The sequence below is a fragment of the Phyllopteryx taeniolatus genome, chromosome 2, assembly GCF_024500385.1.
Source record: "Phyllopteryx taeniolatus isolate TA_2022b chromosome 2, UOR_Ptae_1.2, whole genome shotgun sequence".
Lineage (NCBI taxonomy): Eukaryota > Metazoa > Chordata > Actinopteri > Syngnathiformes > Syngnathidae > Phyllopteryx > Phyllopteryx taeniolatus.
The window spans coordinates 22,225,347-22,239,346 of NC_084503.1; the positions used below are offsets into that span (position 1 = coordinate 22,225,347).

The 14,000-nt window shown below is 41.4% G+C and overlaps 1 protein-coding gene across 4 annotated transcripts in view; it reads right to left on the minus strand.

Moving 5' to 3' along the window:
- cdh8 (cadherin 8) overlaps window positions 1–14,000 on the minus strand; it is a 253,702-nt gene that overhangs the window by 18,376 nt on the left and 221,326 nt on the right. The window lies entirely within an intron of this gene.

A 14,000-nucleotide genomic window follows, 5' to 3' on the forward strand; every position in this document is an offset into this window, starting at 1 on the left:
TTTTGCCTAAATGTGGCAGATTCCATGGCTCTTACAAGGGAATTGAGCCACATGTATTACTCCCAAGATTTAACAACATGCCTGAAAATCAATTTTGTAAGCATGCGTATCCTGGTGAAATTTAATGTATTTTAGTGGTACGGAACACGACTGGCACAAAATTGGGTGGACATATCGATCATAACAGGATGCACATAAAGGTAGGACCCATGCCCAAAATTATCAGGGAGCCATTTTTCTTTCAAGCAGTCATTTTGGATGTATTGCTGGGCTTGTAGATGAACTCCACCATTGGAATTCCTCCAAATAAATCTCAATAAGATGCTTGTATCATAGACAATCAATTGCAAAGATTTGTTTGCCAACGCAGTCGAATGTGTGCAGAGCATGCTGTCAATTTTTTAAGAACCCAACAGAACCGCTCAAAAGTCACTAAGTAGCGCCCCATGGAAACCTGATACCAGTTTCACCAGCCGACGCAGGAACCATTGGATGTATATATCGCTCAAACTTTGACTAACTCCTACAAGGGATTTTGAACAAATGAGCCCCGATGAAACAAATAAGCCCCAATAAAAGTCTACACTCCAATGTTCAAATACCAGGTTTTTGTGATATAAAAAGACCAAGATAAATCATTTCAAAACATTTTCCACCATTAATGTGACCTGTAAGTGGCAACAAATTCTCCCATACATGGGAAAATCTGTTATGGTCCAATGAAACCATGGTTGAACGTTTTGACTATGATGCTAAGAAGTACAGTATGTTTTTTGCAAACATGATAAAAGAACACCATACTGACAGTGAAGCACGTTCGTGGCAGCACCATGCTTTGGGCTGTTTTTCTTCTGCTGGGACTGCGGTCTTAGTCAAGGTGAAGGGGATTATGAACCATTCCACATACCAGTCAGTGTTAGCAGAAAACTCTCAGGCAGAGGCTCTTTAATGGTGGAAAGGTGCTGACTGCCATTTTATTATTATACATTTTTCAATGACAACCTGGCAGCAGACAGCAGAGAAAAACAAAGCAAAAATAAAAACAAAATACATAGACAAGAAACTGTACAGTGTGATATAGTTATATAGTTACATGATACACAAAATCATAGCGCATGGTGAAAAAAAACAGCTGAAAAAAAGGTGCAACTATCATGTTCAGAATCTCTGATGAACTTTTTAAACAATGATGTTGGGATGAATTAGTTGAGTTGTATTATTTGATGCATTTGGGGCAGAAAATAGAAAAATATTGACCAAAAGTAGTGTGGACTTTGGGAACTAAGAGGTTAATATAATTGCTGGAATGAAGAGAGAGTGGTGGTATACAGTATGCATGGTGAGCAGAGAGCAAAGATAGGGTTGGGTCTTGGTATTCAGTGTTTTATACATAAATATGTGCCAGTGAATTAGTGATTTAATTTGCAGGGGTTGTACTTGACCAAACTACTCTTACTGGAATTACTGTAATTCGATAGTCACTTTGAACTTTGAACCGTATATACTAGTAGACAGATTGTAGACTCTAAATTCACTTATGTATCGTTTTCATAACTTTTGTTTGCTGATTGGCTGGGAGAAATCCCATGGTTCTACAGCCTTATGGTGAGTTGTCCTGTCCATTCAGAATTTACCTTACTGTGGATAGTTCATTAAACTGTTAACATGTTTCCTCTTGTGACCTGCTGCCATTGTACATTTTTCAAAACAGTGCAATAAACATCCAGAGGCAGAAGCAGCCTGCTCTGAAAATGGACCGGCACATACAGTATAAGATTTAAATTTTTCTTTTTTTTCCGCTCGTCTCTGTGAAATCGCTCTTTCAATGCTGGAAAACAGCGCGGCACCAATTCTCAGGGCGAGCCAACACACGCATGCACATATGCACGCACGCACACAGTTAAAAAAAAAACCATGATTGGTCATTTCTGGTTTCACACATTTCGCTCACCGTTACATGTGACCGCCACAAACATCCCACTCGAGCGCGAATGCAAAAACTGCTAATATGCTAATTGCACTCTTTGTAGTTGTCAATCATCCATCCATTTCCAATCGAGAGAAACCTACTTAGGGTCATGGAGAGGTCTGGACAATGGTGAGGAGGACAATGGTGAATGGTGTAGTGATTGGGTTTCAGCTACTGTATGTAAAGTACACTACAGCATTCCCATAATCAACAAAAGCAGTCTACAGTCAGTGTAAATGCCTCACTCTTTCGCCAAACGTTTACTCTGTAAACAAATAAACCATAGCTCAGCCTCTGGCTAACAATATGCTAATTCACACTGTTCAAGCTGTTTCTGTTGCACTTGTGTGCTTGGTGAAAAGAAAAAACAAAAACTGACGCTGCACTTTACTAAAGCTGTTTAAACTGTAATATTTGATTATTTATCATTTTATTTTACTGTACTTGTGTACATTAATTTGTTTGTTACATGAAACCCTAACCCTGCTTTGAAACCCTACTTTGAAACCATAAGCCTTGCTTTAAACACTAATTTGAAACCCTAACCCTGGCTTGAAACCATAAACCAGGCTTGAAACCCTAATTTAAAGGCAAAATTTACAACCCTAATTTTGTCTTTAATCCATAAATTGAAATTCTAACCCTTGCTTGAAACCCAAACCCAAACCCTTTAAAGCCTTACTTTGGAACTCCAACACTTGATTGAAACCCAAATCCCAAACCTGGCTCAAACCCTAATTTGAAATCCTAACCATTGATTGAAACTCCTAAAGCTGACTTGAAACCGTAACCCTGACTTAAAACTCTACCCCTGGCTTTAAACTCTAAGTTAAAAGCCTAACCCTTGATTGAAACTCAACTTTCAAACTCTAAATCTTGATTGACACCCTACTTTTAATCCCAAAACCTGACTCAAAAACTAATTTAAAAGCCCTAACCTTGACTTGAAACCCAAATGTAAACCCCTACCGATTGATTAAAGCCCTACTTTGAAACCTCAACCCTGCCTTGAAACCCTTATTTGAAACCCTACTTTGAAACCCTCACCCTGGCAGGCTGCTTGAAGCAAGTGTGGATAGAGAATAAAATAAATAAAAGCAGTGGCCCAGATTCCAATTGTTGGATAGATGTAGCGAGCTGTGACATTTCCATATATATTTTTTTTCTTTTACATGAACCGGTGTAAACTCCCCGAGACGCCAGACAGGGGGAGACGTCCACCAGGACCGCCAAAGAAACTGCAACGCTCCCACCCCATCCTCTTCCCTTCCCTGGCCCCCCGCAAGAGCACTTTTAAGACAGGCCGACAGCAGCAAACCACTTGGGAGCGCAGCAGTAGCAGCAGAATCTCTTCTCCAGTTTCTTGACAGCCTCACGCCTGAGCGATGAGACACACAGCTTGAAATGTTCTGCCACCTGTCACTCAAACTGACAGCTCGCTGTGAGAAAGAATTAAAAGCAAATAATAATAAAAAAATCATATTCCGCTTTGCCTTTTTCCCCCAGAGAGTGTTGATGTGAAAGGCGAAGGTTTAACACTATAAGCGTAACCCCACTCTTAGTGGTTCGTCATCATATAAAGGAATGTTCTGACTCATATTTCACGTGTTGTTTGTTTCATTTCGCTCCTCGTTGCCGTATAAGTCTCAACGGCGAAAAACCCTTGCGATCAGCCGTCAATCAAAGCATACAAAGCATCTTTGTGTACATTGTTACCTGCGCCGAGGAGCTTTTGTTTTGTAGTTGCTGTTTGTTTGGTTTTACCAGATACACGTTCAACAACAACAGAAGCATTTTCAACATATTCAAACTTTGTGCATTTAGAATCAAGTCCCAAACAATTTTCTTTTAGTTTAATTAATTAATTAAATAAACAAACATACGGCCATACTACCCTGAGAATGCCCGATCTTGTTTGATCTGAGCAGGGTCGGGCCTGGTCAGTACTTGCATGGGAGACTGCATGGGAGTACCAGGTGCCATAAGCATTAATTGATTAGTCTAAATTGCCTGTAGTTGTGAATATGCGTGTGAATGGTTGCGTGTTTATATGTGCCCTGCGATTGGCTGGCGACCAGTTCAGGGTGTACGAAGATAGCTGGGATAGGCTCCAGCACGCCCACGACCCTAGTTAGGAGAAGCGGTACAGAAAATGGATGGATGGATAATTAAATAAAAATAAATACAACCACATTAAAAAACAACAACTAGCTTTACTTTTTCATTTAGTTTTTAAAAATCTTGAATAATTTTTTATTTTTTTTTCAAATCAGTTAAATTTTTGTAAGTAAAATAAAGGTTATTAAATTAAAACTAACAGCAATGTTGTTATTTAAAAAACACATTAAATTAACAATACCGTAAATATTTGTTTAGTTGTTTTAATAAAATTTAATAAACATTACTTTTTCAGTTTATCTAAAGTAAATGTAATTAAATATCTTCATTTTAATGTAATTAATCACATTTAAATATAGATTCTTTATCAGTTTGATCATTTAAATGTAATAATAATATTTTTTCCCTCAGTAATGTACAGCACCCCATATTGACAGAAAAAAAACTTGAAATTTATGCAGATTTATTAAAAAAGAAAAACTGAACTATCACACAGCCATAAGTATTCAGACCCTTTGCTGTGACACTCATATATTTAACTCGGGTGCTGTCCATATCTTCTGATCATCCTTGAGATGGTTCTACACCTTCATTGGAGTTTGATTATACTGATTGGACTTTTTTAGGAAAGCCACACACCTGTCGAAAGAAGACCTTACAGCTCACACTGCATGTCAGAGCAAATGAGAATCATGAGGTCAAAGGAACAGCCTGAAGAGCTCAGAGAGAGAATTGTGGCAAGCCACAGATCTGGCCAAGGTTACAAAAAATATTCTGCTGCACTTAAGGTTCCTAAGAGCACAGTGGCCTCCATAATCCTTAAATGGAAGACATTTGGGATGACCAGAACCCTTCCTAGAGCTGTCTGTCCGGCCAAACTGGGCAATCGGGGGAGAAGAGCCTTGGTGAGAGAGGAAAAGAAGAACCCAAAGATCACTGTGGCTGAGCTCCAGAGATGCACTCGGGAGATGGGATAAAGTTCTAGAAAGTCAACCATCACTGCATCCCTCCACCAGTCGGGGCTTTATGGCAGAGTGGCCCGACGGAAGCCTCTCGTCAGTGCAAGACACATGAAAGCCTGCATGGAGTTTGCTAAAAAACACCTGAATGACTCCAAGATGGTGAGAAATAAGATTCTCTGGTCTGATGAGACCAAGATAGAACTTTTTGGCCTTAATTCTAAGAGGTGTGTGGGGAGAAAAACAGGCACTGCTCATCACCTGTCCAAAAAAACCTTCTCCAGAGTGCTCAGGACCTCAGACTGGGCCGAAGGTTGACTTTTGAACAAGACAATGACCCTAAGCACACAGCTAAAATAACGAAGGAGTGGCTTCAGAACAACTCTGTGACTGTTCTTGAATGGCCCAGCCAGAGTCCTGACTTAAACCCAATTGAGCATCTCTGATGCGAACAACTGCTCCAACCTTAAGTGCCTCTGATTAACCCCAAATAAAGTTCAGGTGTTCTAGTAGGCTTTTCCTGACATTTATTTTGCTTTCTTGCAGAAGCCTGAATTTTTGTGCTAAGACTGACTGTATTTTGGGCACTGGTAGCGTCGTGCCTTTCACGCAGACAGCACGCATTAGATTCCCGGTCAGTGCACCAATTCCCAGTCAGAGTCTGTCCCAAGCCTGGATAATAATTGGTGGGTTGTGTCATGAAGAGCATCCAATGTAAAAACTGTACCAAACAAATCATACGAGTTACACTACGCTCACTCTGATCCTTGGTTTCATTAGTCTGCATTTGTGGCTGCTCGTCTACCTACCCGCTGCTGCTGTCTTTAGCTTGTTCAACCTGCTGTTGCTGGCAGTGCTGTCACAGATGTGGAGACTACAACAGTTCTTCAAACAAACATATCAATGATTTTTGCACATTTTGCAGCATCACTGTGGCTGAGCTCCAGAGATGCACTCGGGAGATGGGATAAAGTTCTAGAAAGTCAACCATCACTGCATCCCTCCACCAGTCGGGGCTTTATGGCAGAGTGGCCCGACGGAAGCCTCTCGTCAGTGCAAGACACATGAAAGCCCGCATGGAGTTTGCTAAAAAACACCTGAATGACTCCAAGATGGTGAGAAATAAGATTCTCTGGTCTGATGAGACCAAGATAGAACTTTTTGGCCTTAATTCTAAGAGGTGTGTGGGGAGAAAAACAGGCACTGCTCATCACCTGTCCAAAAAACCTTCTCCAGAGTGCTCAGGACCTCAGACTGGGCCGAAGGTTGACTTTTGAACAAGACAATGACCCTAAGCACACAGCTAAAATAACGAAGGAGTGGTTTCAGAACAACTCTGTGACTGTTCTTGAATGGCCCAGCCAGAGTCCTGACTTAAACCCAATTGAGCATCTCTGATGCGAACAACTGCTCCAACCTTAAGTGCCTCTGATTAACCCCAAATAAAGTTCAGGTGTTCTAGTAGGCTTTTCCTGACATTTATTTTGCTTTTTTGCAGAAGCCTGAATTTTTGTGCTAAGACTGACTGTATTTTGGGCACTGGTAGAGTCGTGCCTTTCACGCAGACAGCACGCGTTAGATTCCCGGTCAGTGCACCAATTCCCAGTCAGAGTCTGTCCCAAGCCTGGATAATAATTGGCGGGTTGTGTCATGAAGGGCATCCAATGTAAAAACTGTACCAAACAAATCATACGAGTTACACTACGCTCACTCTGATCCTTGGTTTCATTAGTCTGCATTTGTGGCTGCTCGTCTACCTACCCGCTGCTGCTGTCTTTAGCTTGTTCAACCTGCTGTTGCTGGCAGTGCTGTCACAGATGTGGAGACTACAACAGTTCTTCAAATAAACATATCAATGATTTTTGCACATTTTGCAGCATCTAAGATGACATTCTTTAATTTCACACTACTTTTTGTTTTTCCGCATTCTAAAACGCTACTGTGAAACAAGCAGTGTGTGTCTGGCTGTGTGACAACCCCGCAAGAAAGGGGTGGGGCCGCTTTCGTCCTATATCCTGATTGGTTCAGTCAACCGTCTAGATTAAGGATGGAGTAGTGGGCCGTCCCTCTAAATTGTGGGCCGGTCTCCTCGGAAAAAAAGTTAAAAAAAACAAAAAAACAGCATCGCAATGTGCCCGTTGGGCCCGATGGCTTGTCCACCCCTGCGTGACTGATACCTCTAAACAATTCGATCTTGCCGATGCTGTGCAAGCTCTCTGTGGACCATGGCTTGTGCTCTCAGGTGTCAGGCAAAGCCTACTAGAACATTTTGGGTTAATCAGAGGCACTTGGAAGTGGAAGGTGTTCGCTGACTCCCATTTAACATGAGTTTGAATGTGATTGTTTAATTCTGAACACAACCACATTCCCAGTTATAATAGGGTGTGCACACTTGTGAAACCACATTATCAAGTTTTTTTTATTTGTACTCTCCTTAAAATATTTCTTTTTTTTCAATTGAGTTATATAGGTCACATTAATAGTGCAAAAAAGTTTTTAAATTATGTATCTTATGTCACAAAAACCTGGCAAGTAAAGGGGTAAAGGGGTAAAAATATTTAAAACAATTGGAAATACCTCCATCCATTCTCGATCCCACTTGTCCTGTTAAGAGTCACAGAGCGCTGGAGCCTATACCAGATGACTTCAGGCACAAGGCAGACTACACCCTGAACTGGTCGCCAGTCAGACACAGGGAAACCACTCGCACTCACATTGTCACTGAGGCGTAATTGAACCCGCGCCAAAGTCAGGCCAATGTACCGCTACACCATCATTGGCTAATGGGAACACAGTACATGCTTTTGATGCAATCTACTCGTAGTCAGAAGAGGCCAACAGGTGTATGACTGTTTTTCAAGTTTGCTTGGCCTTGACGGAGGTTCTTACGGTACTGAGTACCATCCATCACTGTCCAGTGAAAAACACACATCTCCTTCCCTCATTGAAATACTTGTGATAGATGCTAAACAAGTGACCAGTGAATTATTAATAATTGTTCCTTTATCTTTTTGTTTCCGCTGACGTCAACAACAGCGAGTCTGACACTGTCGCTGTTTGTTATTAAGTCACTTCTTATGTACCAGCTCATATTTTAAATATCACACAAAGATATTTATTGCCCATGTAATAACTTTTCAGCTCAGTGGGTTCCCAAAGGCAGCATGTCAGCTCACGCTCTCAAATAAATATTCTCGCTTGTCTAAAGTCAAATAAAATCTTCTCAAAGCTTATCACAGCCGCCATATTTGCGAATCGAGAGCAGTCACGGCTCCCCTCCCAAAATCGCGTCAGGCAGCTGGCGAGATGTCACGTTGCGTCTTATTTGTGATCACTCACGTAGGAATAACGGAGCCTCAGCGGCGAGTGATGCATGGCGGAGGAGGAGGACCTGGGAGAATTTCATGGAGTGCACCTGAAACATTGTTGTTTGGATGCATTAAGCCAGGCTGAGGGCGTGTGCGCGCACGCAAGTCCACTGAGTGGCTTTTCGCCCGGGTGCTGCAACACTGAAAGCCTCTCTGAGGGGTTCGAGAGGGTCCGTGCAGCGATGGCAGATGGAAAATGCCGTGCAAGTTGATCGTTTACACATTAATCAAGAAGAATAGTCAACGTGCTGAACGTTCCGAACCAACATTATGGGAAGGATTGAAAACATCTTCAGTGTTAACAAAAATGTACGTTTGCTTCACTGAAGACTAAATTACATTTTTACATAAATATGTACATACTGTAAGTTAGCTTCATAGAAGACTAAAATATATTTGAAGCTTAGAGAAAAAATGTATGTATCATTCATTCTTTCCATTTTCAACTGGGAATCAAAATTCAAAAAATGAAATAGTGACTGATTATCCTGTTATTTGATTTTAAACAAACACAAAAAAACAAAAATGACAGGTTTTTCATTATTAAATTTTAGACCCAGATCAATAATAATAATAATTAAAAAAAAAAAAAAAAAAATACATGCTAAAGGACAGTTTTATTTTTTTATGTGGTCGTGTTCACGCGACCCAGAATTTTCGTAATGAGCATAAACAAAGATATGCTAGCTTGTTAGCTGTCACAATCAGTCTGGACCATGACCACAATACGTCATATGATTTATCAGCCATATTGTAACATGGACAATTATGCATTGTTCAGAAGAACAAAATGTGTGAATTTCAAGAACAAGAAGACAGGCCAACAGCTTTCATTGCTGTTTGTCTGTGGGATCCCATTGATTTCAACTCATTGATGTACACACATTAGTAAACTGGGGGCAAATCATTTCAACAACATTGCTATTTTCATTCTTTTTTTTCAATCATTGTGTATACGCGAGGAACTGTGTGTTTTGTCTTGGTTGACTGATTGTGGTATCTAAGAAGCTAACATATATTGACTAATGCTTGTTACCAAACTACTGGTGATACATTGACTTGACTTTGGCTGTTCTGTTTTTACTCTGGTACTGCTCTGAACCCGGGTGGCACGGTGGACGACTGTTTAGAGCATCTGCCTCACAGTTCTGAGGACCGGGGTTCAATCCCCGGCCCCGCCTGTGTAGAGTTTACATGTTCTCCCCGTGCCTATGTGGGTTTTCTACGGCCACTCTGGTATCCTCCCATGTCCCAAAAACATGCATGGTAGGTTAATTGACAAATCTAAATTACCCGTAGGTAATTGTATGTGCCCTGCGATTGGCTGGCAACCAGTTCAGGGTGTACCCCGCCTCCTGCCCGATGATAGCTGGGATAGGCTCCAGCATGCCCGCGACCCTAGTGAGGAGAAGCGGCTCAGAAAATGGATGGATGGGATGGATGCACTGAACCCTTCTTCACCCATGAGTGAAACAGCGCCACAGGAGCTGCAGATGGAACTGATTGATCTCCAATGTGATACTGTCTTAAAAGAGACGTTCAACTCTCAAACTGGAGGAGTTTTATACTTAATTAAGCACAGACTAATTTCCAAAAATCCAGAAGATGACACAGAGGATGCTGGGGTGTTTGCCTCTACATACAGTGTGTGTGTGAATAGACTTTTAGTGTGATGAACACCAACAAAACAACCTACAGATCCCAGCTGAGTGACGAACACCTCAGATGTGTTCTGAGAATTGCCGCAACAAAACTAACACCAGACTTTGATGCACTGGCAAAAAAAAGGTGATCAACAAAACAAAACTGTTCCCACTAAAAGTAAATCTAAGTATTAACCCTACAATGCCTTTTTTTTTTTTTTTGGATATGTAAGCATCTGGCCCTGGCTTGGCCCGCCTGTCAAATGTTAAAAGTCAATGTGGCCCCTGAGCCAAAAGGTTTGCCCACCCCTGCGCTAGACAATAAGTCTTATGAGTCTTATAAAATTATCCTATAATATTGCCCTTAGGTCTGATGTGTGTTAAGAGTTGGTTCGTCCCGATTTTAGGATCCAAAACCGGTCGAAGCCAACAATCTTAAATAATTAACGTGTTCAATAATTACGACCAAAACTCTTTGTCTGTGGGGAACACTGATGCCCTGAATTGTGACGTGAATAGAATGTAGCCAATCAAAGTTGCACGCAAGACGGACGACTCCGGAAGCGACTGTAAATGAAAGCAAAAATGTCTTATCCAATGTCATTTTATGTGTACAAGTGGGTTCCTCAGACAGAAAGAAGCATATCCCAAAGCAAGTCATTTTTTGAGAACTTCGCTATTTTACAAATTTTTCTCAACTGCAGCAAACACCGCGAACACTTGTGAAACATCGGCGGAATCCGGACATCCAGAAGTGTTTCTTCTTCTTCAGTTTTGTGAGATTACATGTGATCAAGCAAGACTTTGAGATTGGCGGTGCAACAAAATCTTTATGTGTGTAATATTAGTGCCAACCATACAATATAATAATAAACATAGGAATACTCTGCCAGTGTCAATTAAAAGTGAGCAGTAATACCTTTATAAAGAAAGACTTTTTGATAACATCTTGCAGTGGATCTGATTAGATTGTGCATGTGTATAAATTTTGAATATTCTAAAATGTAATTTTGCTAAATAACACACAATTATTCAAGGTAACATCAATCCATCCATCCATTTTCTGAGCCGCTTCTCCTCACTAGGGTCGCGGGCGTGCTGAAGCCTATCCCAGCTATCATCGGGTAGGAGGCAGGGTCCACCCCGAACTGGTTGCCAGCCAATCGCAGGACACATACAAACAAACAACCATTCACACTCACATTCACACCTATAGGCAATTTAGAGTTGTCAATTAACCTACCATGCATGTTTTTGGGACATGGGAGGATACCAGAGTGCCCGGAGAAAACCCACGCAGGCACGGGGAGAACATGCAAACTCCACACAGGCGGGGCCGGGGATTGAACCCTGGTCCTCAGAACTGTGAGGCTGACGCTCTAACCAGTCATCCACCGTGCCGCTTCAAGGAAACAAAATAAGTGCATTAAAGAAAGTGAGAAGCCAGGAGCCAAAAACCAAAATAATGCACTACATTTTGTGTGGGGGTGGGAGGGCCTGATTTTCCGCTACTGTCAGCGCTGATTATCAGCCATAATAGAATTCATTCCTTCGTGGCTTCTCTCTGCATTAATTAGAACACAGAGTACTTGTGATTGTAAGAGACATAATACCATTGAGGCATCAGTCTTTTGTCAGCTTGTGTGAAAGCACTAAGATCTTGGGAAACTACACAATGATAACACAGACTAGCATACTTGGATTCAATACGATTCCATCCAGCTTAAATAGCAACTGTACATTACTTAAAATACTGTGTTTAAGGGTGATGAATCGCGATGAAACCTCAGAGGGTTTCATGTGAAACTTCACAAAGAGACTGCCAGACAACTGTCATAATGTTATCATCATCATTATCATAGACAAACAACTGTCACCTTTTGACCTCAAAGACAAGAGAAGTTGTTTACCGCTCTCCAAAGAGAAGTGTGCAACTTTATAAGCACTATATGTTTTATTTATAGCCAACGAAGAAGCAAAAGAAGTGGAGTAAAAACAGGAATTTTATACACAAAGGGGAGGTAGTGTCAGAGCCATGGGGGGGTGGGTGGGGTTAGGGTTAGGGGAGGGGGCTTTTGCGGGTAGAGACCCCCCCCCCATCAAATGATTGACTGTGCTCTGCCTCCCTGCAGTGTAGCCTTTTAGTGGCAAACTTTTTTTTTCATTTGTGTAAATCTTTTTGTTTAAGTCACTAACAGTGAGATACAGATAAAAAAGTATCCAAAGAAAACAAAAAATATTGATCATTTGCAAATGGTCACGTCACATACTGTCTGGAGACATGCATCTGATGGCGATGCCAAGCGTAAAGTCAGCTGACTGCTTTCAAACTGGGCCAAACATTTTGCGCTACCACGGCAATGTGCAAGGCCACTCTAAGAAATGTGTTCTCAGACCACAGGTGCACAATACTCCATGAAATAAAAGACCCAGTTAGAAAAGCTGGCATTTAAGAGAGACGGAACCTGTAAATGCACATCCGAGGAAAGACGTCGTTGCATATGGAAAAGTCGCCTCCTACAACTCTTCTAAAGCTAAGCGATGTTTTTAATTTATCTTACAATGACTGCGGTGGTATGCCTGTTTGTAACGCTTAATGTTGAATAAGTGTGTGCGTGTGTATGTGTGTGTGTGTGTGTGTGTGAGAGAGAGAGGTGTCACACTCACAACACCTACCAAACATAAAAATGGAATAAAACTCTAATTTTACACACTTAAGCATCACCCATCTCTCTAGTATAGGCAGTTACATTTTGGTTTAAGTAGGACAAACTCTCTGGGTTTTGTTTCTCTGAAAATGAGCAAATTGAATGCAAATTGCCAAACTTCCCCCCAAATGGTCGCTTTGAACCAAAATGAAAGACTTCTTGAGTCTTTTTGGGTATGCCTTATTAAGACATTTTATGTGGTTTTACTCATGACAGACATGCCTACCACATTTTATTTAGGTATAAGGGTTTTAATAAAAGTGGCTTCAGGGCAGAATTTTCCCAAAAATGTGGCATGGTATGGCATGGTGAAAGACTGGTTAGCACATCTGCCTCACAGTTCTGGAGACTGGGGTTCAAATCCCCGGCCCCACCTGTGTGGGGTTTGCATGTTCTCCCCAATTTATTTCACGTAAGAATGGTATCACGAAACAATTTCAGGAAGGCCTTTGCACTGCATGTTCGTACCCTAAAGTAGGGAACGTCGTGGGAACAAAATAATGATTTTTCCAAGATAGGTATGTGAGCATGAATTGGAAAATTGCTAATTCACTAAACTGGATAACTGTTTCCACCTGGCGTGCTTTAGAGCCGGGCCATCAATAAAATAGGGCGAACGAACCCAAAGGATGAATTATTTTTTATTTATTTTTTTACCAGGGGAGATACATCGTACAACCTCCATACCTGGCTATCTCATCATCAACATGAGGATGCCACCATGCATGCAGAACAGGAAAAAGTCCAATGCCGTTTTCCTTTCACCCAATCTATGAAAGGCAGCCCACCCGTCATACAATTACAGTACACACAACCTGATGAGTGTCGTGTCCTGGAAAAAAGTTGCCAGGGGAATTAATGAAATGCCATGACCGATGGAAGAGGGAGAGAAATTGCCTGTATAACCTATCGTCAAGGTGCCCTTGTCATCGTCATGGGTGAGAAGTTACGGCAGCTTCTACTCATAATCTACTTTTTCGCCGCCGTTTCCTACGTTTGTGGAAATGAGAGTGATCCTTAAGTGGTACCAGCTGAAAGGTCACACGGATGAAGACATTTAATTGCCTCTGTGTCAAACTTTTTTTTTTTTTTTTTATTAAAACAACTTAGACCCTGAAAATAGATGTCTGCCTTGTCTTGGAAGTTACTGCAAGGACGATGCGCTGTGAGCGGCCACGGCAAACGAGACGCTCAGGTACCCCTTTTTTGTGGTTCTACTTATGATAGGCATGTCT